Source organism: Zonotrichia leucophrys, chromosome 5 (assembly GCF_028769735.1).
Source record: "Zonotrichia leucophrys gambelii isolate GWCS_2022_RI chromosome 5, RI_Zleu_2.0, whole genome shotgun sequence".
In the NCBI taxonomy this organism is placed as follows: Eukaryota; Metazoa; Chordata; class Aves; order Passeriformes; family Passerellidae; genus Zonotrichia; species Zonotrichia leucophrys.
In genome coordinates this window covers 23,294,655-23,317,914 of record NC_088175.1, presented here as the reverse complement: position 1 = coordinate 23,317,914, position 23,260 = coordinate 23,294,655, and the positions used below count along the sequence as shown (strand labels likewise).

The following is a 23,260-nucleotide window of genomic DNA, read 5'->3' as shown; positions in this document are numbered from 1 at the left end:
TGTGAGGGTGCCAGATTAGTGGTAATAACTGTTGGACTGTGGATTTATGGAACCATAATGCAAAGCAGAGAAAAAAATAGTGAGTTCACCTGAGAAACATATTTAAGATTCCTCCGAGACAATGAGTAACATGAGAGCAAAAGTTACACTGTTTGCATTTGAACAGACTAACTACCAAGAAGCCAGTATTCACAGGAAGCAGAATGTGTTTAGCAATGTTGAATGTCCTCTAGTCATTGAACATTGTTCAGCAAATAGGCCAAAAGTCTTGTAAATCTAGTTTTTTATTACTTTTTTGCAGAATCAGCTGCCATGTACAATCTTGCATAGAGTGTAACAATCTTAGTGTAACATAATTTTTTCTGATGTAATGCGTTTGCTTTCACTAAGCCAAGTGGTTTTTTTTAGTGCCCTCAGAAAGGCATCTATGTTTATACATATTTCTAGGATGCTGCAGGAGGCAGATTGCTCCATCTGACGTCGGCACATGTTGTAGTTTAGCTTTAATAACCCCACAGCACCTCCTCACTGCTGCAGTTACCATTCTGCTCCTGCCAGTTACATCTTCCTTGTGCTTTGCCTTCTCTCCATTTCAGCAGCTGGGCCTGTATTAGAGATGGGCCTAAGGGAACACAGAGAGAGTTTGAACATTTAGTAACCGTGTTCTTTGAGAATTCCTACAGATAAAAATCTCTCCTCCAGCTCAGAACCTAGGGTGTTAGATAGCTGCTTACATCCTGTACATGACATTGCTTCCAGCTGGCACTGTCAAGATGATCATCACTCCCTCCTCTGAGTACGGGATCTGCAAGACAACAAAACTAATGAAGGATTTCAAGCTATTACCCTCCTACTAAACAATGTAAAAAGAAATCTAAGAGAAGGTGTTTTCGTTTCTGTTCCCTGCTCTCTCTGCCCCCCTTGTCCCCTGCTGCAATAAATTTCTTCCAAGTGGAAGAAACAGTTTGTCTTTTTGAAAAAAAAAAACAAAAACAAGCTACCAAATAATGGATGATGTACTCTTATTTTAGAAGTTCACAGATGAATAGACAAATGCTTAAAGAATATCATCACAGAGGTGATATAATACTTACTGCAATTGCATGTGTACTGAGAAGCAGAACATGCGAAAACAAAGCTTTAAGATACATTCTGTATTCTGAGATCTTTTCAAACTCTTTGTTTACAGATATTAAAAAAAAATCAAAGGAAAATGGAGCTGTTTTGCAAAAGATGCACTTTGAAGTTGCACAAAGGCTTTAACAACCTAAGCCTGGATCTCTAAGATTAAGAAACATAGTTGGAAAACTTCTATTTATACTGGGTTTCAGTTTAAATTACAGCAACTTTTCAATAAAATTAAGTTTCTTAGGAAAATACTTGGTTTTGTGATAAACTACCTCTGAGAAAAACAGATTACATATTGAAAAATAATACCTTTGTAGCAGTTGCAGTCTTTATGTTTTAAGTGTCCACAGCCTATGTAGACCAGTTTCCCACCTGAACTTGAATTCTATGTGCAGAGATCCCATAATATCAAATCATAGCTTAGCAAGGGAAGAGGTCCTGGCCATAGAAAGGGACCTGGTCCATAGATGAGAACAGGGGCAATTAAAAATTTAAGCTATAATGTCTCCATCCATTTAGGCAAACAGAAAATTTATATAAGGAAACATAATGGATATATTAAGATCTTATGTTCAGGAAAGTTAAAAGAAGTGCATTTTGAAATGAATTCTATATAAACTTGTTTTATTAGTACGACAAAACCACTCATTTGTTGTAAACAATAAAGCCTCTGGGGTAGCTGGTGGAAAAATTAAGTTTTGCTGAACTGGCAGAACCCAAAAGTTGAGTTGGCCTCATCCAAAAAACATGAAGAATAAACTTGTCATTGCAAATGAAATAAATCAATGTACTGTTGAAAGGCGTAATGTAGCTATTAGTGAGTCACTTAGTAACTACCACTTGGGAAAAATAACCAAAGGAAATGAAAACATATTTGCACCAGTAAGGCTGTACTATCTCAAATGCCATTTTTTTCATAATTAAAGTTACTTTTCTTAATAATCTTGTATTGTTAGTAGCAAAAGGAAAAAAAAAACAGAAAGTAAGAGTATTTTATATCAGAAGCTTCAAATTTTAAATACAGCTTTAACAAATATAAGATGAGAAAATATCAAACACACAAAATTAATCACTAGTATTTTTCATATCCAGATGTTGTAAATGTGGATTTATATATGAAAACACAGTTTTGTTGTAGAAATGAAACACATTCTGTCTGCAAAATGCTTCACGTTTTTTACTTTGTATCTGCATTCAAAAACACTCCCAGTGTCATAGTAAAGGACTTCTTTGATGGAAAAAAATAAATTCTTTAGAAAATTGGAAGAGCTCTATTTTCATTAAAGATAGCATAAACCATTCAAGATATTGATATTAGCCGGATATTGACAGAAAGTTAAATCATAAAATCATAGGAACCCAAAGGTATACAGATATGCAACTATAATGAGGCAACTGTGTGCCAGAGGTCTACAAAGTTTTGAGGCAGAGAGATGAAAAGAAAAATGTTCTTCTTCCAGAGAGTGGCTGGGCACTGGAACAGCCTCCCTAGGGAAGTGGTCACAGCACCGACCCTGACACAGTTCAAGAAGCATTTAGATAACTCCCAGACACATGGGAAGTTAGCCACAAGTTGGATTTGATGATCTTTGTGGGTCCCTTCCAGCTCAGGATATTCTATGATTCTATTTATTTCTAATAATAAAACACCCTGAAGAACATCTAATTAAAATACTGTCCAATGGTACAGTCAATAATTGCCTTGACCTTATTTTTTGAAATTTTCATTAAATATCTAAACTGGAGCAAAATACTGTAAGCTATTATGAAAACTAAAAGTTCAAGAAATTACATCAATTGAATAAAAAAAATAATCCAGCCAGCACTAGTTAGCACACAGCTACAGTCATGCATGCAGAAAGTACCTCAAAATAAAAGCAGTCAAGCTTTTCCTCTGAAGCACAATTATCATATGTTTACCTGTTCTCGCAGTCTTTCCACAAGGATATGCTCCTGGTCCCTGCCAGACTGAGGCCACTGAACATGATGGACTTCTGCTCTCCTCTGTTAAGGATGTCCTTATAATCTTCTTCCTCACATGTTCTATTTAAACAGCAGCCCTCAGGTTTAGTATTTGAACCAAAGCCTACTGGCTGAGGAAAAATACTGATTTATCTTTTAGAAAATGTGTCAAGAAAATTATTTATAATAGTTAGTAATAACTTATTTTCTAATACTATTATTAATTCTTTAACATAATTTGAGAATCTAGAAGCCACATCTTAAGTGACTTTGTTGCAATTGTATCCTTCCTAAATAATTGCAAGAGTGTCTATTAAACAGCAGTGTGACATATCCCTGTATATCAATTCAATTGCTGCTGCAAAATCACAGTTCCTTTTTTTCATCAGTTAGGAATTAATTACAAAGTGAGGGAAGCCACAAGTTTTCAATGACACTTTAAGATATAGCTTTCCTAAATCACATGTAGTTAATGTACTATTAATTAAGGATGTAAGAATATAACTAAAATTAAAGAGTGCTTTAAAGCTATAATATAACAGAAAATGCAGTCCTACAAATGAAATTTCTGACCTGTTTCTGTCTACCAGGATAAAGCCAATTCTGAAACCTTCTTCTGAGTCAGTTGACAGAAGATAGTAATTGCTTTAGTCACTATGGTTTACCTGATCAATTCAGGTACATTTGATAGAGTAGATTGCAAAGTTTTATGCACCACCACTTGAAGCCATCAGGTAAATCTAAGAAATGCCAGAGCAGCATGTTAAGGAACTGATAAAAAACTATGTGAATTTTTTTAATGACATTCAAGCAAGGAAGATCTGGTTTTGTACCATTTTCTTGGAAACTTATCACTTTGTCCTTGCCCATTCTTCTTGATAATTGTGAGGTAATAATTACTGGGGGTGGGGAGGAGGGGTGGCGTTGTAATTAATTACCAATGTAGTTGAAATTAAGATTCAACAAAGATGCAACTCCTTTCTCAGTTGGGTTTTGCATTTTAAAGTTCATGGAATTCTGAGCTGATTCTTTAGCATTAGAACTCTTTAGCAATTAAGAAATTTAGTTCCTGTGCTTCACATCATCTATTCTTGGTGTATGTCCTAGCACAAATCAAGTCACAACTTAGGTGAAGAAGCCTGGATGCAACTTGGGTGTCAGGATGAGGAATATAAGTGGCAGATGGTTCAGATAAAGAGTTTTTATGCGGACCAACAAAATGTTATTATATTCACCTGGAGTATAATCTCCTAAATATGAAAATATTTAGAAATAAGCAGTCTGGATCTTAAAATAAGAGAAGAAAGCAGGTAATTTTTTTCTGTTATTTTTAATGTTTTTTCTTTTCTTTATAGAGTAACTCAGAGTTATTCTCATTGTTTATTCTGAGAGTTTGGTTTAGTTTCTTTTTGGTACACACTCAAGTAAATAAAAGTCTGATTAGGATATTTTTATTCACAACAGTATATTAAAAGCATGTCATTCTGTTCTGTAAACTATAAGGCAAGTTTTAAAATAAAATGCAAAAAGCTCTCTGGAACTTAATTTTAAGCAAATGCTTAAATACTATATTTTTGTATGAACTAGGGGTTAGCAAATATGAAGTTAAATCATAAAGATTATTACATTTAATTCAACTGCCAGTGAACTGCACTATCTTCCTCTATTATGGTAATGACAGCCATGTTGCAATGGCTGAAAATCAGACCAGTATTTGCTCGACTTTATACCAAGAGAATATTGCAATTTTTTTCTGGTTAATTTTCAGAAGTACATAAAACCATTTGGCATGTTTTGAAAACAAATACTTGTATTATCCAGTGCACTGTAAGACCATACTAAGCAGAATTAACTCAATAAGACAAAAATAGGTAATAACTCAGATCAATTTAAATAACGTCCAGAGAAGAGGAATAAACTTGTTTATTTCCCTCACTCAGTGTAAGAACTGTGTATAATCACATATTTTCTCTGGTTTCATACTGTATTTTTTTCATAAGAAGTGATTTATTTCACTTACTAATTGACCATGAAATTTCATTTTCATTTTAAAAAATCAATTTAATTAGATCTGTAGTAGTACAATGAAACACCTTAAAAAACCTCTTTGTTCATCTTTCATTTTCATATTTTGAATAAAACTGCACAGTTATCTTTTTTAATTATTTTTTTAGTATCCTTGTCTTTCAGATATAATTAAACCTGCTCTGTGAGGGAAGGCGAGGATGGTCAAGGAGAAATGAAACATAGCAAGTTATGTCTTATTCTGGAAAAAAAAAAATCGGTCAAGAAATTAGGGGCTTATAAAGGATAAGCCTGAAGATGTTTAACTATAGTTGTAATAAATGGTATATCAAGCAGAGAGATCATGATCTCTGCAAAAAGCTCTCCAGCAATATCTTGAAGCTAAAGGAAAACAAGAGCAACTGATTGGCACTTTGTTACTTGAATGGTGGCTCTATTGATGAGGCAGAAAGGCCATTAAGGATGATTTTTACAGAGTCTTGAATCTGCCAGATATCAAACTTGAAACTGTGAAACTTATAATGCATTAAAATAAAAGTGCCCAAACTCAGAAAGCAATGCTTTTTCTAAACAGCCAAGACTTCCACACATTTCTTCCTTTTTATTGCATTCCTGGTATGCTCTTCATCATAATGTCTTCTTTACTCTCCTACAAACCAAATAATCATCTTCATTTATATGCAATATGAGCCTACTGCCACAACTGACACAATATAAATGTGTTGCATTAAAAATTAAAAATATTATTTTTTACACTCCATCAAGATGAAAAGTGAGCCTTCATTCTCATTTGCAGTTCTGCTACCACACTGTCATCCTTCTTGCCTTGTACCACAGGACTTGATCAGTAACAGCCTGATTCCTACAGACCTTAAATTACCTCAGCTGTGCTCTGAGCTTGACTCTGCAGGATAGCAAATAAAGAAGAATTTTCAAAGGTGAGCTAACTAGGTTGCTGTGCTTCATTGGGAATCAGCTCCTTTGATCTGACGTCAGAAAATAGAGAAAAGAAATGTATGGGATTCTTTATCTTTCTGCACAATGCCCTTAAAAGTTGAAGACATTATTTGTTTTGGAAGCTAAGAAGTCCAAAAATTACTCTTTCTCTACCATCTACCAACCTTTTAAAATGAAAAATAAAATCCCCGAGAGGTACATAACTCTTGGATTCTTCATCCACTTAATTGTTTGATTAATTTCTTTTTCTTTTGCTGGGGCAACAGTGAAGTCCTCATATCTGTTTGGAGAGAAGGTTAACCTTCAAGCTGGCTGAAGTCCTGGCTCTTGTGAGCATTTTTTGTCATTTGAAGGTTAAATTCTTCTCAGAGAACGTTGCTGGAGTTAGTGTTCTCCCTTCCAATAACTGTAGGAGCTGCCTGACCTTTATAAGTGCAAGTCAATATTCACACTGTTGGAAGAAGCATTGTGGAGAGTTATCTTCTCAATCCCAAGGAGAAGCACTTTGTCACAGGCAGCTGATGACCAATGAAGACAAATTGGTGAATGGTCAGATAAAACTGTTTCAACTGTATTCAAAGAGTGTCTTTCACACAGCTTTAGGTTCCATTCCAAAGTCTACAGACCTCTAGCATTCACTACTCTCCTCCAAATTTCAACAAGATCAATAGAAAAAAAGAAATTATTAGAAGGGAAACACTCTAAAAGTTTTGACCTCTGGGTCATTCTCTGCAACCACTCTCTGTCAAATTGAGACAGATGTAAAGGGAGAATATATGAAATAATTTTCTATTGACCTTATCCTCTGCCTGACATAAATTCCAAAGGATCAATATCAAAATCACGTGATGAAAAACATTGTAGTAGCATACAATTACAATACTTTTAATTGAGCACTGCACCTCATAAACATTTCTGCTTGCCCAATAGAAACACTGGGAATTTAAAATATAATATCAACAATAAACACCTTCATCTGTAGTAAGACTCAAAGAAATAGCAGCTTTTTTTTTGTGAACTAAGAAAGTACCTGAAAAAGCCGAGAAAAAGAAAGCATAATGCTGGTTTTATGCAAATATTTCCATTAGCACTTACAAATACATGCATGCAAATGAGAGAAGGAACCAAATAAAAAAGAATGACCCAAGATGAAGCACATGAAAATGGGTTATTTTTATTTTAAAAAATGATGCTGTGAACATTTGAGAACAAAATACCCTTTTAAAACACTATTTGTCCCTCTCCTCTAGAGATCAAAGGTTACTAGAAATCCCAAACTTTTGTAGAACCTGTGTCTCCAAAGTAAATGTTTTGGACCATACTTCCTCTTTTCTAGATATCAAGTAAATTAAAAGTCTGTTTATAATTTAATGGTAGAGAATAAATGACATCTGCAACTTGGCAGAACAATGTAAGCTGAGGCTTGTCTGACTCAGACTCAGTTTCTGGCTCCGTTTACAGCAGAAGAAAGTAAAGAGTCAAGCCAGTGGAAATTTTGCAACTTAGCTAGTATAATTAATATAGCATTTCATATATTTATTTTTTTTAAAGCTGTTTATTCAGTCCTGTGGCTCATGACCTGGCTTATGTTTTGAAACATCTGTTACTGCCTGCAACCAAGGCAACCAGCAAATGTTGGAAATTTTATAACACTTTAGGAATGTTAAAGTATTATTTGTGGGAACACCCTACAACTCAAAAGGATTTAAATCAAAAACTGGTTAATTTTGAGTCACAAACTGCAGATATATTCACATAATTTTCTTTAATTATGAAAGACTCTATTTTCACATATAACTATGAAGTATTTTGTCATATACATAATTTTAATATAACTGGGTTTAAAAAAAAATCTTGCAGAAAATGCATCCATTTCATTTTTAGCTGTCATACCAAACAAAGAATTCCTGCAGAGGTTTCCATCCCATACTGTCATGCGGACTTTTCCTGTCAAAATCTTAATTCAGAAATTTCTGGTTAAATGAAAAGGTTTTGATTTTGATACTTTATTATATTTGATACTTAATTTTTTTCTTTATTTTGCTGAAGAAGTTTTTATTTTGACTTGCTACTAATTTGTATATACCTGTATTTTCATACTTTAGTCTTTGATTTGTACTACAGGTTTATTCCCAGTATTTAGTCTTGTTTTATGAGGTAGTACCATTCAGACTAACCATGCATAGTGGCCATAAAATTCTTCACTGTTCAGAGCTGTGTCTGTTCACTTTCTGGGGCTAGAATTATGTGCATCATGGGCATTGCAGTTCAGCCTTTTTCTTATATAGATGAACTGGCGTAAAATGGAGGAAGAAGACAAGATTGAGAAAACAGTGAGAAAGGTCAAATACTTAAACTCAATGTCACTCTGAAAAATATATACGTATTATTACATGGTAGCTTTAAATTCTAAATTACATAGAAAGATTCATTTTTCCAAAACAAATTTCACAGTCATGATAGTGTACTTCATGATGCAGTTACTGGGGCGGTATTATTAATTTAATTTATTTGGGGTTTTACACAGGTTTCAAAAGACAATCATTCAAAAAGTTTTTATAGTTAAAAAAATACAAAAATAGTAATCCTAATCCAAATTCAGCTTCTTGGCAATAATTTTGTTACTCAGTTTTAAGGTTTTTATCCTATTTTAGTTCTCCAGGATGAAACAAATTTTAATGGTGCATAGCTTCCTTGAGACAACAAATTGTATTCTTCAGGGTTTCCATTTTCTTCACAGGAGGAGATATACTGTGGTACCTAAAAGAATCACTTAGCCTTTCTATGTTTGGGCTATATTTATTATAACATTTCTCAAGTCCTATTTTTTTCTTTTTAAATCTGATAATTCTTTTGATGTCAAGAGTTCTTCTCATTATTTCTAGAGCATGGTGAGAAGTCGAATAGAACTCTCATACAGAGCAGTCAGAAACAACTGTTGCAATGCCTAACCCTGGTTTTAGCAGTAACTTACAGTTTAAATGGTAATAGCATTCAGCATTTGAAGTGAGACAGAACAAGCTGATTTGTTTCTTTAAGCAATGAACCTCAGGAAGGATCTGTTTCTGTTAATTCTTCTTTCTTGCATCTTCATGGGAACGCCTAGGCAGGGTGTGGTCATGTTCCCATTTACCAGTATGACTGGTAGTGGTATTATGCACCCATAGATTCTAAACCTCATGAAACACATTCTCCACACAGAAGTGGAATGCAAATGTTATGTGAGGCAAACTGGAATAATTAAAAGATAAAAAGTTACAAGAAAATAGTAAGCATGGTAAGGGGCTAAAGAGACTAATACAAAGTGTTATAATGAAACAGTTGTCTGGACTTCTAGGTGTTCTTCTGACCCTGATACATTACCTTGAATTTGAAGGAGCGCAACAAGTAGGGAAGCCTACAATCTTGATTACTAAAAGTAAGCTGACCCTGACACAGCCTTTCCCTGAAAAAAATGACCAAAACTCAAAAACTCTACAATAAAACCACAAACAAACACACACAAGAAAACCCCAAACCATGACAAAAACTCACAAAAAAAAGACCAAATACTTAATAAAATATGTGACTACCCAAAGATCACAACTGTTGGTCAAGGCTGATAAACTGTTCTCATTATAAGACATTGGGTTTAAATATTTATCAACCATCTGCAGCACCGGCTAGTATTATACAATATTAGTCTCTGAATGCCACACTTTCAACTTCTTCTGAATAAATATTCCAGGAACATATTCATTCTTGTGGCTAAGAGAGAAAGGGCAGAAATGTTGCACTGTGACAACTGAACTGGACAGATCTAATGAGGTGAAGAGTTATTTAAAAAGAAGAATTCCAGAAAATCAGTTTGACATTATCAAAAAGGAACACTCAAGGTATCAATTTATTGTATATATGAATTATGAGTATGAAATACATAAGGATCAAAGGGCAATATACTGTTACCTGCAACTTCAAGCAAGCACAGATAGATCTTTTCTCCTGTACTGTAACAAAGGGCATGTGCAATACCCCAGAAGAAAAGCATGTGTACTAAAAAAGCATTCTACTCAATGACCAGATGGAAGTGGCTAGTGACACTGGAATGAAAGTAAAGTATTTTTCCTTTTTTTTTTTCCTTTTTCCTTTTCCTTTTTATTTTCCTTTACCTTTTTCCTTTTTTAAATAGGTTTTGCATTATATATTCCATGGAGAGAATGCCCCATGGCCAGTCAGGAAAAAAACCCTAAAATTAGCTGAGGAATAAAATGGACAAAATATTTCTGCTATTCTGAAACCTTTACATGAAAGTAAATTTGGCTGAATTTCCCAGACATGGGAGAAATAGCATATAATTTTCCATATGTGAATATTTCTGTAATGTGAAATACCCTTTTCTTGAGGCTTGCTAGAGAATGAAGCACACAAACCCCATCACACATCATTTTGGGACAGGTACAGACACTTGAGCTGCTCCAGCAGCAGGTGGAAGGGCACTAGGACAATCTGCAATTTGCAGATCTGCTCCAGCCACCAGCACTGAGCTCCTCACTAGCTTCACTCACACCAGTGCCCCCAGTAGCTGTATTTCAAGACACACAACATGCCTGTCCCAGTATCTGGCAGCAGAGTCTCTGACCCATTCCAGTAGCTGGCATTGAGGCCACCCATCCTCTCCAGTCACCATCAGCCAAAATTCTCTATGACCCCCTCTGACTCCAGTTGGTGGCACTAAATCCAGTCATGCTGTGCCCCCCAGTAGCTGGCACTCTGGGCATGAAAACTGCAGGACCTAACAAGACCATCTGGAGAACTATTTTTTGACAATCCTTGTTTGATTTATTTATGCTGAATCTAACTTAAAAAGCTTTCAATACAGAATATACCCAAATATGGCTTCAGTCTCAACATTTTCCCAGACTTTAAATACAGAGATCTGGTTTATGTTGTTTTCATGCCATTATCCAATACTCTAGCATCTTGTAGAAATAAGGTTGTAGGAGAGAGGTGCTGTGAAATTTCTACAGAGCCAAGACCTGATGTGTAATTCCTTTGTAACTAAGATATTGATTTTGCTATGATTCCCGCCAGAAGATCCTTCCACATATTGCACTCAGAAATCCTGAACTGGGCTGAGAGGTCTGTCTGCAAGAGTCAGGGCATGAAGGCTGCCAAAATTTAAAAGAAGTGCTAAGACCATTTGGCCAGCTCCAAAACTCTTTTCCTTTTTGGCTTCTGTTTTCTTTGAAGATCATAGTTGAAGTGCTGAGCTGTGATAGGAAAATCACATCTCTTAAAATATTTAAATCTTTCCACCCCCTAATTGAAAATTGCCAAACAACAGATTGCAAAGGCAGCTTTGACTACTGTGCTTACAAGTTTCATACCATTTGTCTGTTAAGTTCAAGATGGAAAGGTAGCCTGAAAGCTGCCAGTATTTTTTGTTTATTTTTTTAAGAGTCATCTGTTTCAAGAAAGATTGAGATAAGGTGGAAAGAACAAAAAAACAAGAAATGGGGCAAAAAAGAGTTGTTAGCCAAGAGCAAACAAATTACATATGCATGCTACAGAAATCAGGCACATATCACAAGCCTCCCCTTAAATAAATTCATTGCTGCCAGACTGATGGAATATATGCACTGCAGGGAGTATTGTCAGACTGTTGGTATCTCAGGTTTGGCTGTCTCCACTCCAGACTAGCCATTCTGCTCTGTTTCATGCCTTTTAGTTTATCTTAGCTCTAAACTGAGGAGATTGCTCATCTGATCTCCATTTTTTCCGCTTCCTCCTCAGATCTCTCTAAAAAAATTTTCAACAAAAATATCAATTAGAGCAACTTTTCTGAATTATTTTTTCAGTCCAAAATGTGCTAATGTTGCATGTTCTGTTGAAAATATTTTTAGTTTTGGATTAAGGAAAACAGCAAAGACATCGTGGACACTGTAGGTGGAAAAGTGGGAACAAGACATGCACCTTTGATAATGTGATAAATTACTCAGATGACTAAAGGAAATTTTCTTTCAGTCTCTCTGCAACTGGTGCAATGATCAGGGAGGTCTGGAAGTCTGACTTTGTCTCCGGAAGCTTCCCCTTGCAAATCATCCTTGAAGAATTAGCAACACAAACTAAATTGAGATAATATTCCTTACATTCTAAGGCTGACATTTTGACCAGAACAGTTATGCCACATTACTGTTTACATGTATTGCTTTTTCAGTCCCTGGATTCATGGATGAAAGAGACACTAGTTGCAAACTATTAATTAAAGCATCTTATTACTTAAGTCAGTCATCTCTAAGATGTTCTCAGACTGATCTGAGAACAGAACGTTTTTCTTTTAAGTGTTAAATGTATATAAATACATATGAAGCAAAACTAATTTCATTTTGTCATTCTGTTTTAGTGCCACAAGTACACAGTATGACCAGTAAGTAGCTGACATCAGGAGATTTGGTCAAAAATTACAGTAATGAAACAGTCAGATGGATCTGTGCTGAATGACTGACCCAAGTAGGAGTTACATAAAGAAGGACAAGTTGTAAGAGAGTAAAGAGCCTTACTCTGAATTTGAAACCACGAGACAGGGACTAAAGTGAACTAATAAAGTGATTATTGACAAACATTGTTGAAGAATTTCTGATTTTCAGTGTATATATCAATCAAGAGCAGAAGTTGGTATTAAAATACCTGAAGATTTAGACTTTATTACCTTATGTTCAAAATGAGGGAGGATTGCAGAATACTTCCTGGAGACCAAATGAAACCAGAAAAAATTAGCTCTGCTGTTATAATCTATTTCTTATAATAGTCATGTATTTATATTTTATAATAAATATTAACAAAAATATATGATTATAATATAGTAATCATATTCAAACTAATATATGTATAGAATTCTAGCACAGAAATTAACTCAAAATTCTAGAGAAAACAGTTTGTTTTATACACAGCAAGTCTTGAGATCTACAATGCTGAAAAACTGAAACATCTGATTCCTACAGTAATAGGTAAATTGCTTAATGTGTTCATAATTTATGGTTGCAAGATATTTTATTAATTTACTCTCACAACTCCTATACACATTATATAATATATTTAACATGAAGCATATATTTTAGGGATATAAAAGCCTAGTAAAATTAAAACACTGAAGTAGATTTGCATGTTTCTTCTGCATTAAAAACTGTAATGGCAAATTTTGCCAACTTTATCATCTTTCAAAAATCACAAGTAATAGGACAAGGCATAGTAAAGGTAATTCTAAAGTGTATATTGATAATCTCTTCATATATTTCTATTATATTTGTCACACAATTAAAAGATAATTTTTGACAGTTGTTTTCATTATAACAACTTTTCTCCATGTTTAAGTCAGGAATTTTTCATGGCTCATGCAAATTTGCAGCATGTTTCTTATCATCAACTTGTGAAATATTTTCTACAATTGCCTCCTTTTGCTAAAGAGTATTTTCAACAGCCTCAAGGTATACTTTACAGCAAAAACTACTAATAATTTTTAAAAATCTTTTAAATTCCTTCAGTGCAGTTATCTATGTGGCACTATTGTTGTCATTGCACATTGTGTAGTAACATTTTCACTTCAAGAGGAATTCTACATTTCCTGTCTTTAAAGTTCAGGATCAACAGATCTTATAACGCTCTCATGCTGATAATGCACTTCAGTAATTGTGCTGTACAGCAAATATTTCTGTGTGCAAGCTTTAAATAGTTATTCAGCTGAATAATGCCACAAATCAGAGGCTCTATTTAAAATGCCAGCATGTTCTTTCCATTAATATTGCAGGAATGAGACTGGCATTATTACCAATGCATAACAAATGAGACTCAATGAGTAACTGCAAGGCATATAGCCCCCATGTACGGCTGTGCTATCATAAGTATATAATTTTATTCACTACATTGTAAGGTATATATTCTGTACGAGAAGTGTGCTGGTTTTGGCTGAGATAATCTTTTAAATATGATAAACAGGAGCTAAAGGCGACATTATGTTGGCATATCTCCATTGCATAAACAAAGCTCTAAACAAAATACACTAAGCTGAAGTAATTTTTAAAGGCTTTAGAAACAGTCAGACTGTTTTCAGTCTGCTTCTATCCAATATCCACAAGAATGCTCTGTCCTATAAGTAAGATGTTTCTGTGTTCCACTCACTCCCATACATTGTCTTCTGCCAAGTTTTTATCAATTTGCGATTGCAATATCATCAAAACAGTTCAATGTCTTTATTGCCATAGTCATCTCATAAGAAAGACAAGGTATAAGGTATATAGTGCTGTATTTTGGAGTTTTCTCACCAGCATTTACACAGTTTCAAGGACTTGTTTTGCTTCTCATGTTGCTCTACCAGCTAAATATCTGGAAGTACACAAGAAATTGGAAGGGAACACATTGACCCTAACTGAAAAAAGGAATATCCCATGTCATAGTACATTATGGTCAGCAATAAAAGTCGGCCAAAGAGGAAGGATGTGGGGGTGCTTGGAGTCATGATGTTTGTCTTTCAAGATCTGCTAATCATGACAAAGCCCTGCTCTCCAGGAAAGGGACTAAATCTGCTAATGGGAACTACTGAATTGATTCCTCTTTTTACTTTGCCTGCATGTACAGCTTTTGCTTTCCCTATTAAACTGTCTTTATTTCAGCCCAAGAGATTTTTCACACTTTTGATTTTTTTCCCATCCCTTGTGGGGAAGAGAGGTGAGCAGCTGTGTGCAACTTAGCTGCCTACCAGAGCTAACCCACAAAAACCATAAAACATAAATTTGAATAAAGTATCTCTCACCTATTACATTAGAACATCTAGACAAGCATCAGCTTGTCTCTAGCTAAGAAAACTTTTTATTTACTCTGTGGGTGGTCTGGAAAAGCTACACCATCCTGGCTCTCAGTAAACATAAACAAATTTGATGGAAGTTTGTCTGAAGTGTTCTGAAGAGTTTAAAATACACACAAAATGGAAAAGGAAAAAAAAAGCTTGTCAAATTTGTTTATCTATAGTTTTTCTTGCTTTTTGTGAACAGATTACTTCTCAGTCAGGTTATGATTTTTCAATTTTTGCTTGTGAAGACACCTAAACACTACTCTACTTTTAAATATTGATCTTTCCTAAATGTCAATACAAAACCTAGCTCAGTATTCAATTCTCAAGTCTCATCAGCTTCTCCTATTTCTCTTTCATCTGTCATTCAAATTACTGCCATTGTTAGAGCTTCCTTCTAAATCAACTTTTGTCAATTACTCCAAACTTATAGAAACACATACGCAGATGAAAATCTTGTTCTCAATAGGCTGAAATAAATTTTTTATATTTGGAAGAGAAGCAGGCATAGATTGCACTGTATTAGCTTATCTTGTAAGGTGAGGAATAAAGGCTATTCATTATTCCATGTTCTCTTGGTGGACATCTGAGTTTCCCTTAAATGACAAAATTTACTTTAGTTCATAGAGCCAGCTCACTGTGACAATAGGACAAAAGAGGCTGTTGCACGTGGGCAAATTTCATCCTTTACATATATCATCACTTATTGCATTTCAGTTTCATTTAATTGAGTAAAACAGAACCAAATTTGTAATCTTCATGATTTTATGGAATGCATAATTTTTCTAGTCCTAATATGATGATATTCTTTTTTCCTGAATCTTTTTGAACCTTGTTTAGAGGGCTAAAATTCAGTTAAATGTACTTCAAAATAACCAATTTTTTACTGTGCATATATGCTGGTAAGAACCAAAAAGTGACAAAATCGGGTGCTGTATTTTTTAAGAAACCTTAATCCAAGTACAGAATTTCAGTTAAAAGGTTTCAAAATGTTGTCAAAATGAAAGACCATGTTGTCAAACTCAGGGTAAGTAGTAAAGTGGAGGGTGACACAAACTGGAAAAAAAATCAAAAACACCAGAGCAATTGTAGGTCTCAAAAATGTATCCCACAGTTCCCATTATTAAATGCTGCAGAAAGGTCAAGTAGCACTAAAAGAGTGTAAGGACCATAAATGGTAATTATGAAGAAGCCATCAATATCTTTTCATGGAAAACTTTTCAGAATTAGCTAAACCAAATTAAATCAGGCAATAACATATTATTCAAATTTTCCTAATGATTAATAAATAATAATAAATAATATCATCATGGTCTCCTACATTATTATAAAATGAATTATTACTGGAGAAACTGGCTAGCCATGGCTTGAGTCAGTCCAATGTTCACTTCATAAAAACTGAATGCCAGGCCCAGAGAGTGTTGATGAATTGAGTTACATCATGCAAGAATCTGGTCACAAGTGCAGTTCACCAGGGCTCAAAATTGGGGCCAGACCTGTTTAATATTGTTATCAATGATCTGGTAAATATTTTTATCAATCATCCGGATGAGAGGATCCAGTGCACCCAGTCAGTTTGCAGATGACATCAGGCCGGGTGGGAGTGCTGATTTTTTGCAGGGTAAGAAGGCTCTGCAGAGGGATCTGGACAGGCTGGACTGATGGGCTGAGGCCAATGGTGTGAGTTTCAACAAGGCCCAGTGCTGGGTCCTGCCCCTGGTCACAACAGCCCCAGGCAGCTCCACAAGCTGGACAGAGTGGCTGGAATGATGGCCAGTGGAAAAGGACCTGGGGGTGTTGTTTGACACGTGGTTAAACACAAACCAGTGTGTGCCCAGGTGGCCAAGAAGGCCAGTGGCATCCTGGCCTGTATCAGCATTAGTGTGGCCAGCAGGAGCAGGGCAGTGACTGTCCCCTGTACTCAGCACTGGTGAGGCCACACGTCAAATCCTGTTCAGTGCTGGGCTCCTCACTGTGAGACACTGCAGTGCTGGAGTGTGTCCAGAGAAGGACACAGAGCTGGGGAAGGGTCTGGGGCACAGGGTCTGGTCTTATGAGGAGCAGCTGAGGGAGCTGGGGTTGCTTAGCCTGGAGAAAATGAGGCTCAGAAAAAACCTCATTGGACTCTACAAGTACCAAAAGGTGGTTGTAGGAGGTTGAAGGCAGTCACTTCGCTCATCCTACTGGTGATAGGAAAAAGAAAACAGCTTCAACTTGTTCCAAGGGATATGTAGCTTGAAAGTTAGGAAAAATGCCTTCACTAAAAGCATTTTCTAGCATTGGAACAGGCTGACCAAGGCAGCAGTGGAATCAACATTCCTGGAAGTGGTCAAAATGTGGCATTTAGGAACATAGTTTATTGTGGACTTTGAAGTGTTAGCTTGAGTGTTGGACATGATCTTAGAGACCCTTTCAAACCCTGTTGATTCCATGATTCTGAGATTCTATATATGGAATAGTGTTTTCTTTATCTCTTCCTTCCTCTTTAATATGTTATGAAGAGAATTATTATGGTTCATATCAATAAAGGAATTATATCAATGAAAATATATTATCAAAATAATCTAAAAGTTTTTCAATTATTATCTTTTTTGGTTGTTCAGTTGGTTGGCTAATTGTGCACTTTTTCAGTAAGTTTTATCTGCAGGATGAGATTAGAAAGATACATTTTCTGTATGAATCCTAAATAATCAGTTGAAAGGAGTGGTAGCATTTGCATTAAGTACAAGAATTATCAGAAGGTCAGTATTTCAGTGAGTCAAATACAATTTTAATCCTTTCTAGAGAAACTCACCAACATATTTTAAAAAGTGTTTTCTATTGTTTCACATATGAACTTCCTTTTTCATTAGAAGTCTCAGTGTGTGATTAGATGTTAATATGTGAGGAGACATTATTTTTGACAGTGTTTCAGGAAAAAGACAGAAACTCAAATCTCATTCTCAAAAAGTATTTGGGAATATCCTATTGTAGATAAAATCAGAGTTTTTATGGAGCCCATAAGTGGTTGTGAGGTGCTTGCATCTCAAAGATTCTTGGATTTACTTATGAAAATTATTTTTGAAAGACAACTGCACACCAAGATGTATGCATGATTTCCAAAAAAACCCAAGCCAAGTTGATCTTGCTCAGTACCTGTTCATACGTACAGAAATGCTCTCAAATTTCTACACTTGCTCATGACCAACTTCACAGACCATTTCTATACACCACTGTCTTGAAAGGAAGCATCATTTTATGTTGCCTGAAATTACTGGCAACATAAAATGATGAACCATAACTTTCAAAGGCCAGTTGAAGTTGGTTCCTAAACGTAACCCCTATGACCCAAACATATGCTCATTTTCTGCCTTGATGTCTTCTAACAAGGATTGTTGCACATACTGATAAGCTGTCCAGCAAAACACCAAAATCATCCAGAAAACATTTTTTGAAACTATATCACAGATTACATCTTGATGTTATAATGGCTTTATGTCCTGCCCAGTGTATTTTGATTGCAAGCATAGTCTCATTAAGATAAAATTGTCAGGGAAATTATTCTTCGTTGAGGACAACACTGAAAACACTTTGGTATAATAATGCCTGCGTTTTGTATTTAGGGCATTGAGATGGCATAAATAAAAGTATAAATCTAGTCAACAGTAATATCCAGACATCATACAGGATTCTTCCAATAGCGTTTTTTTGTTACATAATTTAAATATGATACTATCTGACTGTGTTAAATATAATGAGAATTTTTTGATTCATGATAGGATTTTATTTATTAATAAACTCAGATTCAGGCATAAAAATAGTAATTTATAATATATTTATTAAAATAATTTTGGAGAAGAATTTTTCAAATTCATGGTGGACATCTCAGTTTTATAACTATACTGCAACACGTTGAAAAGGAGATATGTATCTGTTTCATGACAAATTAGTTGGAGTTTCTGCATGTTTTAATTAGGTCAACAAAAAGGACTATGTACTTTTGTATTGAGAAATAATCATGCTTCTAGCAATTAATTAATTTGCAGTTACAAAAAAAATCACAGCATCTTCACAAGCAGCTACATTATAAAACACATCTTGAAATTAATGTTGATATTTCTCCTGGTCCTTTTTTCTGAACAATTTTTCTTTTAAAAAAAAAAAAAAGCTGTTGGGTTGTCCAGTTGCAATCTGGCTTTTTATCTGCTGTCTGATGGAATTGCACACACACACAAACACACACACCTATGTATCTGATTAATATTGTATGAAGCATTTTTATAGCAGTGGGGTCACTGCTCATATTCTCTTTGGATTTTGTTTTAAATAGCATAAATTTCACTTTTTTACTTCAAATGAAAGACCTACTTTTTTTTAAGAAAGCAAACATGAAAGCCAAAATGTAGATAAATTAAATATTCATGTGAAAATGTATCCTCAGTAGGAGATCTTTTTAAGCAAGGTCAAAGCCTTTTTATTTCAGCCTAAACCCTAAAAACATATTTTAAAAACTTTGCACTTACTATTGTCTGGAGCAAGTTTATATATCTAGATTCAGTAAGTTACTTCAAGGATTATGCTTTGATTGAGCTCCTACTATACTTAAAGTTAGAAAGAGTCTTAAATATTTTGTTGAGCTTTTAGCAAGATAGCTGAGATTTCTTCAACTGAGAAAATGCAATAATAGTAGAAACAGAAGCACAATGCATTATAATATGATCCTGTCTTTGCTGTATGTCCTGAGAACAATTCAAGAGCAAGACAAAAGGTATTTTTAATAGCGTACTTCCAGTGGTCTCAAATTCATCTTGTACTCTTCTATTTTGTTTGTATCAGTAATGGTTACTAAGTAACATCTGCAACAGCTTACTTCCCTATTTTTCTTGTAACTGGGGATTTGTTTTTCAGGTTTGGGTTTTTTGTTGATGTTGCTATTATTGTTGATTGGTTTGTTTGCTTGGGGTTTTTTTTATTATTACTAGGTCATTCTATTTTCCTACTAAGGTTTTATTCTCCTGAGAAAATGAAGCACATTTTGACTGAGTGAATCATTTCAGGGTGAGCTTAGAACTAAATTAATAGTCTCAACTCTTCAATTTTTTCATTTAGCAGTCACAATTTAATTTAGACTTCAGTTGGTATACCTTTGTTTATAACTGACACAGTTGATACCTCCTACAATGAACACATTTGATCAATAAAAACCAGGAACATCTGCTTACAAGTAGAGTGTATCTTGGTGGAATATCTTTCCACCTCTGACTTCAGCCCTGAACCTGAGGGATATTTCAAAGTGGTGAGCCTGAAAGCTACAATTTGTAGCAGAAATTGCTATGGAAATTATTATCTCAGCAAATGTAGTGACTTCATTAGATATTCATTTCCTCCTACCTCATTTCTCAGTGTCCCAAATGTGACATTTGTCTCTCTTTTGTTTCATGGATAGTGACATGACCTCCCCTGTGTCCCCCAAGTACCAAACCCTTTTTTTCCCCAGCAGCTTAAATGATGGTCATAACTAGGTAATATTCAGATCTGTTGTTCTATTCTAAATCCAATATCAGCTGATTCTGCTTCACACCCAAAGAAGGAATTTCATGTACTAAAAAAAATTATTTAAACGTACATTATTCAATATATTTATTAAAAAATATATGGACACAAATCATGCAAACATGCCAGGCATCCTTTTTCATGATTGACACTAGTACTACTGCTACCTCCTAAAAATAGAGGTGTTTCATGGTGACTCCTGCATACAAGATAGGTGCTATTATTATAAATTTGCATTTTGATGTTCTTTTAGCAACTCCATAAATGTCAGATCTATGTTGAAAAATTATCATGTTATATTGCATTTTTAGCAGATGTATGTTTGAAGGATTTGCTACTGAAATGCAAAGAAGGGTTCCTTAAGGAATTCTTGGGAATTTGAGCCAAAGATTAATGGGCATATTTTTATTTTTAATATGAAAAGTTTACTTTTATTTCTTCAGAAAAGACTAGAGGATGACTTACATGATGATGCAAATTATGACTTACTAGAAATAAAACAGGGTCTGTCAGTTACTGAGTTTATGCTCAGTATAAGCTAAAAATGCTAAAAGATTGAAATTAAGACCTTAGTTTTATGTTGTTCTTTACAAGACAGTCACCCTAGGACAAAGAAATTAGTTCTTGGGATACTTCTGACACAACTCAATCAAAGCCATCCCTGTTGTCTAATAACATTTACTACTATGGAGTCATCTGTTGTCATTTGCAGTTTCAAAATCTCTCCTGATGAAGACAGACTTAAAAAATAAAGTCATGATTTAGGAAAGATGATTTGGTTTAAAAGAGTATAAATGAGAGAGAAAGGTTTGTTTTCTTTTCTTTTCTGGGAGCAAGTACTATCTGAATGATATCTGAGGATGACCTTTCAAAACATGCAGCTGTTATCTATCTGAAACATTCATCAAATTAATGTGTTCTTTTTCCTGTCTGTAAGAAGTATTATGTAGCATTACATCATTGATATGTAATGAAAAAAGAAAACTCTGTCATCGCTGAACATCTGGAGCTGCAGTGATGATGCAGTGCAGCTGTTGTCTTTTCTGTGAAATGTGATACACAACCACACAGAGGCATTTACTTCAAATCCTCCACTTAGGATATACTGTGCCAAGACCTGCATTTCCATTTCATCCCATGTTCACTGTTCAGAACAACATCAAACACACAAAAGCCTTACATACTATATAAATAAGGTAAGTTGGCAAAGTATGAAGTCTCATCCTTTTAAGGGTTCCCTGAGAGCAGTTCAGTTTATCTTAATTTATTATGAATCACTGAAAAATTCAGTCACAGAATCTTGCATATCTGAAAATGAATTCAATACTGATAAATAATTGGCATGAAATAGATCAAATACGTGAGGAATGCTATTTGTATCAATATCAATTTTTTTATGGTCTTCAGGGCACTGTTTATTTAATTCTGTCCTTTTCCAGTTTTATTTTCCGGTAGCAGAATAGGCTGAAATCTGAAATGAAATGTTTTGTCTGTATTGCTTCTTTCTTATACACTGAATTTAAATTGAAATTGAAAATAAAAATCTGTAGACAGAAAGATTGCCTTACTAAAGCTCCCATTTTTACTTAATCTGGTCATCCTGCCTGCCAGTTCTGCATAATTTTTATAATGCCTCTGAATATCAGACAAATAATCACATTCTAGTCTCATGGAATATAGCCTTATCTAAATAGTATTCTCTCTCCCTTTTGAACATAACCTTATCAAGCTTCCAGGAAGCTTATTAAAGCCTACAGTTTCTCCCATCCTATACTCCTGGCCTTTGCATGATAAATCAATGAAATTCAATAGCACTTCATCAGTTTCATCTGCACAGTTTCTGTTCCTGCGAGTTTTGTAAGCATGCTCTGTAAAGCTGTATACTTTCAATGAAATATCAAAACATCTCTACAAATCTGCTTTTTTTTTTTTTAAGGAAGATAACAAATGCAAAGAAATGTTTAATTTCCTGATGCAGAGAAATGTTTAAATTTCTTGATTGATAAGCTGAATTGCTATGGACATTTCCTCATTTACAAAAGCAATGATTGGTCCCTGAAATGAGCTGTTACCTCTTGTAGACAGAGCAATCCAGTCAGACACAAAGTCCTATGGCTGGGCAGAGCAGAACTGCACTAGACAATTCCCCTCCACTACTGCCATCTTTAATGCTTCATATGAATCCTTCCCACAAAATTCCAGAAAAAACATATGAAGAAAAGTTATGTCAACTCTCCATACAGTCAACTGAAAAAGTTATCAAATCAAAGGAGAAAATTAAGAGCTTTAGTGCACAAATTGCTCTTTTTTCCTATCTTTTGAGGATTATCTTTGGGTTTAGTTGAGGGCCTAATGCTGAGCGAGATGCTGGCCCTGAGGCTTCAGGCATAGTGGGGTTGATACTTGAATTGAGGCATTTCCTTAGATCTTTTTATGACCCAACCCCTTTTTCTGCATCACTGTTTTGCAAAAGCAGGAACATGTTGAAAAATTTGAGTATAAAGTTTCAGACAGTAATAGCAAAGAGACTTAATTAAGTAAGATTTCAAAAAAATAGATTTGCTCCAAATGATCTTCTGTTCTATTGTCTAATATTAGAGAATAAAGTATTATAACAAGATCTTGCTAAAATCGCACTAAAGTGCCACCTTTGAAGGTATTATAAATGAAAATATGGTTTTCCAGTTATTTTCCCCCACAATACTGCATCAGTCTTGCAAAACTGTAACCAGGGCAACAAAAACTAAGATGTTTTCCACAGATATATTAACCAATCTATGCATTTCCTGTTAAACCTTATTTTAACTGTAATAAGAACAGGTCAAGTTTATACTC

The 23,260-nt window shown here is 34.7% G+C and overlaps 1 long non-coding RNA gene across 1 annotated transcript; it reads right to left on the bottom strand.

The window, feature by feature from the left end:
* Positions 1-320: 320 nt before the first annotated feature.
* On the bottom strand, positions 321-1,598 carry LOC135448770 (uncharacterized). The gene is made up of 3 exons (XR_010440571.1): positions 1,438-1,598; positions 735-805; positions 321-622 (listed from the first exon to the last, which is right to left on the bottom strand). It is a non-coding gene; the product is annotated as an uncharacterized LOC135448770 (long non-coding RNA).
* Positions 1,599-23,260: the final 21,662 nt, after the last annotated feature.